General features: G+C 43.6%; 1 pseudogene; it reads left to right on the top strand.

The window, feature by feature from the left end:
- The first annotated feature begins 427 nt into the window (after positions 1-427).
- Positions 428-2,666, top strand: LOC123400123 (annotated as a pseudogene).
- The last annotated feature ends 2,775 nt before the right edge of the window (positions 2,667-5,441 follow it).

Genomic DNA, 5,441 nt, shown 5'->3' with positions numbered 1-5,441 from the left:
GATTAAAAATAGCTAGAAAGATGAGAAATGCATACAAATTGGTTCTCATCCATAAAATGTGGTTTAACTCTAGTGAAAATTTGTGTGATGCCCTTTTGCAAAATATTTTTGATAGATGCTTCACAAAATTCCTCCATTTTTAGTACTTGGAAACTATTTTAAATCACTGATTGTTCGAACCAATCAGAACTCTTCCCACGGATCGATGACATGGCGCCCATCCATCCATCCATGTATCTACAGGAAAAAAAGATAACCCCACCCGCAGCCCAAACCCTAGCTTAGATCCCCATCGACCCCTCCCCCCATCGTGCCCATCTCCTCGCCGCCGCCACATCCTCCCCGTCCCCGCCCCACTCCCTCCCAAACTTATCCCCACCCCGCTTCCCCTCGACCCCGATCCCCCCGCCCCCCGCCAGACGCGAAGATGTTGGAGTTGCGGCTGGTGTAGGGGAGCCTGCTGAAGAAGGTGTTGGAGGCGATCAAGGAGCTGGTGATGGATGCCAACTTCGACTGCTCCGGCACCGGGTTTTCGCTGCAGGCCGTGAACTCCTCCCACGTCGCGCTCGTCGCCCTCCTCCTCCGCTCCGAGGGCTTCGAGCACTACCGCTGTGACCGCAACCTCTCCATGGGCATGAACCTCGGCAACATGGCCAAGATGCTCCACTACGCAGGCAACGACGACATCATCACCATCAAGGCCGACGACGGCTCCAACACCGTCACCTTCATGTTCGAGTCGCCGAGTAAGCGAACCCCCCTGCTCGATCTGTTTTCTCCCCTTTGGTCCTCGTGGTTACGTCGGTGACCACGATGTGGATGGATGGATGGATGGACAGATCAGGATAAGATTGCCGACTTTGAGATGAAACTCATGGACATCGACAACGAGCACCTCGGCATCCCCGACTCGGAGTACCAGGCCATCGTCTGCATGCCGTCCTCCGAGTTCTCCAGGATCTGCAAGGACCTCAGCAGGATCAGCGACACCGGTATGCTCATGTACATCATCTACTCTAATTTTTATTCTACTGCGCTTGTGATCTCTGTTTCTCGCTTGTCTGATGGCATCTTCTGTTATGTGCGTTGCAGTTATTATCTCTGTCACCAAGGAGGGTGTCAAGTTCTCCACTGCTGGAACAAGACTGTTGATAAGGTATCTTTCTTGTGTTGTTTCTCCACTAGTTACTATGGATATATTGTCCTTGTAGGCATATATATTGTGAAATTTTTGGGGTGTATTGCATAACAAGAATTTGGAATCTCATTTGTAGTTATGCTTGTATTTTATGAATACCTTAATTTTAGCAATAGGAATAGATAGTCACACCTAATTCTCAAACAGACCATTTAGTGGTTACTGAGTTATAATATTTGGACGATTTGGTAGCTACTGTTGATGTTGTCCTTTACTTAAGATAATTAGCCTAAAATGTCTTATTTGCAGTTCATAGATACACACTACCCTACTATTTTTTCCCTTGCATAGACTAAAATGGCAGTCTCCTCTTCGTGTGTTGTGTCATGCGGGGGTTTAGGGCCGGAGAGCTTTCCTCGGAGGAGATGGATCGGCTGATGACAGTGGTGGCCAACTCGCGCCAGTTCAAGGTGCCGGACTGGTTCCTCAACAGGAAGAAGGACCACAAGGACGACAGGTTCTCTCAGGTATAAACTCGACTCTCCCTCTTTTCTTGTTGTTCCATACTATTGGTTGGTAGATGACTATGTGTTAGATTTAACTAGTTATGGTGCTGATACTTCACATATCAGTAGTAGCAGTTCATATCCACTCTGGTAGTATATAGTTTAATTTTTATTATTAGCTAGGGTTGTTGATTGCCATGGTTTTCTGTTGTTAAGTTCATCTCCTAAACAGTAGGATGTCTGAAATGTATGGTCTGCAATTAGTAGCCTCATGTGCTTCATGCTATAAGCTGGCCTGTGCTAGTCTCTCTGCTAGGACATTTGGGCTAGCTTATTGTGTGGGTAGTGAATCAATCCTTATTTTTACAAACACACAACATTGTAGCTTAGATTGGATGGTTATGAACTTGAACTATGTATGCAGTTGAAAACAAACAATACCTGAAAGAAGTATGCGCTCTGAGCAGCAACTATGTATGCAGTTTGATAGGCCTCATCTTGTACAATAGTTGAAAAACAAACAATACCTAAAAGAAGTATGCAGTTTGACTATGTATGTGATGATCTTACTGCCTCAAAATTCTAAATCTTTGTGGTGCAAGCTCCTGTCCTCATGGACCACTACCAATAAACAATATTACACAGATTCTTGGCTGTCTGTTTGGTACTGTACTTCTTCTTGCTCATGGAAACTGTTGCTGTTGCTGATAAAGGGAGTCCTCTTTGGCGACATGGGCCACCGGAGAAGCCAGTTCTCTACAACGCGTGTGGGACAAGATGGAGGACAAAGGGTACATTGGATAATTACACACCAGCCGTCGTCCTGAAGATGCTGAAGCGGAGATGAAACAACCCAAGAAAAGGCCCATCCGCAGAATGGCAAAGAAAGAACCATCTTTAGGAACCATTCTGGTAGTAGTTTTTGTGCACTTGATAACAAATTTTGTGATAGCACTTGGTTTGGTCGCAGATTTTGTGCACTTGGTTGTGTAATTTTGTACCAGATTGTGCTACAGGTTTAGCAGATTTTGGTTGTGCTACATGATTTGGCTACATTATCAGATCTTGAAATGTGCTTCAAATTTTGTGGTGTGGGCTGTCATTTAGAGATGCTTCAGATTTTATATGTATAGGTTTCAAAGTTGTATGGGCTCTTATTTATAGATCCATGAACAACATAAAAGAAAAAAAAGTTGTTGAATTCAAAAATGAAAAAAAGCCAAAACTGAACTAGACCAAATGTATTTGGGCACTAAAAGGCTAGGGCCCAAATTATATTGATGAAAAGAAATCGAAAGAAATACTACAAGTGCGTGTAAATAGGCTAAGGCCCCAAAAGAAGCCCAATAAGAAAAAGCCCCAAAAATTAAAACTAGCCCATGTGATCAATTGAAATGGGTTGGGCTGATTTCAGCCATGACGTTTTGATTTCGTCGTAATTTTGCCACGTAGGATTGGGTTAGATTGCCAACGACAATTTAGGATCGTCATAAAGGTTACGACGATCCAGGAATTGTCGTAAAAGTTATGGCGATTTCGATCAAAACGTCGCTACTGTCAGTTTTTGACGCGTCGTTTTCGACGCTTAGTTTTTCGTCGTAAGATCGTCGTAAATTAAAAACCGTGACGATGTAGCAACGAAAATATAGCGTCATGTATTAACATATTTCTTGTAGTGACTGGATGTGAGGAGCCGGTTGAGTGGCGATTTTTTGAACGGGCTATCCGCCCGAACAATTGGGAGAAGGATGAAGTGTTCTGGTGTCCGGTTGTAGATCTTTCTAGGGGAAGGAGGGATGAGTATTGTGGGTCCGATTATAGATGGATGAACAGTAAAATCTAAAAAAGTCGACATATGTTTTGAATGCTCGTAAAATTTCATAGTCAAATGACATTCGTGGAAGTAGTTTCTCCACAAATAAATGTTCTCCACAAGAGAACTACCGAATATATTTTTAATTTATTCTTTTTTTTTAAGATTTTAGTGTTCATCACGATCTCAAATCATTCTTGTGAGATCGAGATGACTTTCGCTCCTATACCATTTTATAGAAGCAGTTTCTCTCCTATACTACTTCTTCTCAGATGGAAAGTGGGTCTTTTCGGGGCATTTGGGCTTCTTCCCCTGCTCATGAGCGTTTCCTCATTTTCTTCCTCTGTTCCTGCTCCGCTCCACTGCACTCCACACACAGCTAGCACACCTTGCTCAAAACCCTCATCGCTGCGGTGGCGCTTTCGGCGATGGCCATGGACACCAGGGTGCCGCCCGATCACATGGATCCAGCGGCCACGGCGAAGTCCCGACGTGGCGTTGATGACCCACTAGTATAGGGGATGAATAGTAGTCATTTCCATAAGTAAGAATGTCAACCAACAAGGAGAGGAAGGAAATGAAAAGCGGTTTTTAGCAAGGTAATTTCCGCAAGCACTGAAATAGCGGTAACAAGTTGTTTGATTGCAAGATAAATGTAACAAGTGACAAGTAGCAATAGTAACAATAGGTGCAGCAAAATAGCAAATCCTCTTGTGGTAAAGGACAGGACGGAATGGTTTCTTATAAAAGGCAAAGCTTTCTTGAGGGCACACGAGAATTCCATTTAGTCAATTACGCCATGTCGGGTTAATTCGCGTTCGGTACTTTGATAATTTGATATGTGGGTGGACCGGTGATTGGGTTCTGTTCTTACTTGAATAAACCTCCGACTTATGATTAACCCTCCTGCAAGCATCCTTAACTATGAGAAAAGTATTAAGAATAAATTCTAACCATAGCATTAAACATAGGGATCCAAATCAGTGTTGGAAATATGCCCTAGAGGCAATAATAAAGTGGGTATTATTATATTTCCTTATTCATGATAATAGACTATTGTTCATGATATAATTGTATTAACCGGAAACCTTAATACATGTGTGAATATATAGACCACAACATGTCCCTAGTGAGCCTCTAGTTGGCTAGCTCGTTGATCAATATATGGTCATGGTTTCTTGGCCATGGACATTGGATGTCATTGATAACGGGATCACATCATTAGGAGAATGATGTAATGGACAAGACCCAATACTAAGCATAGCACTAGATCGTGTGGTTCGTCTGCTAGAGCTTCTATAATGTCAAGTATCATTTCCTACGACCATGAGATTGTGCAACTCCCGGATACCGTAGGAGTGCTTTGGGTGTATCATACGTCACAACGTAACTGGGTGATTATGAAGGTGCACTACAGGTATCTCCGAAAGTTTATGTTGGGTTGGTACGAATCGAGACTGGGGTTTGTCGCTCCGTGTGACGAAGAGGTATCTCTAGGCCCACTCGGTAATGCATCGTCTTAATGAGATCAATGTGACTAAGGAATTAGCCACGGTATGATGTGTTACAGAACGAGTAAAGAGACTTGCCGGTAACGAGATTGAACAAGGTATAGGGATACCGACGATCGAATCTCGGGCAAGTATCATACCGGTAGAAAAAGGGAATTGCATACGGGATTGAGTGAACCCTCGACATCATGTTTCATCCGATGAGATCATCATGGAACATGTGGGAGCCAAAATGGGTATCCAGATCCCGCTGTTGGTTATTGGCCGAAGAGATGTCTCGGTCATGTCTGCATGGTTCCCAAACCCGTAGGGTCTACACACTTAAGGTTCGGTGACGCTAGATTTGTTATGGGAATTGTATATGTGGTTACCGAAGATTGTTTGGAGTCCCGGATGTGATCCCGGACATCACGAGGAGTTCCGGAATAGACCGAAGGTGAAGATTTATATATGGGAAGTCCATTTTCAGCCAC

Source organism: Hordeum vulgare, chromosome 1H, assembly GCF_904849725.1.
Source record: "Hordeum vulgare subsp. vulgare chromosome 1H, MorexV3_pseudomolecules_assembly, whole genome shotgun sequence".
Taxonomy (NCBI): Eukaryota; Viridiplantae; Streptophyta; class Magnoliopsida; order Poales; family Poaceae; genus Hordeum; species Hordeum vulgare.
The sequence above is the reverse complement of the archived record's forward strand: the minus strand, read 5'-3'. Positions and strand labels throughout refer to the sequence as shown.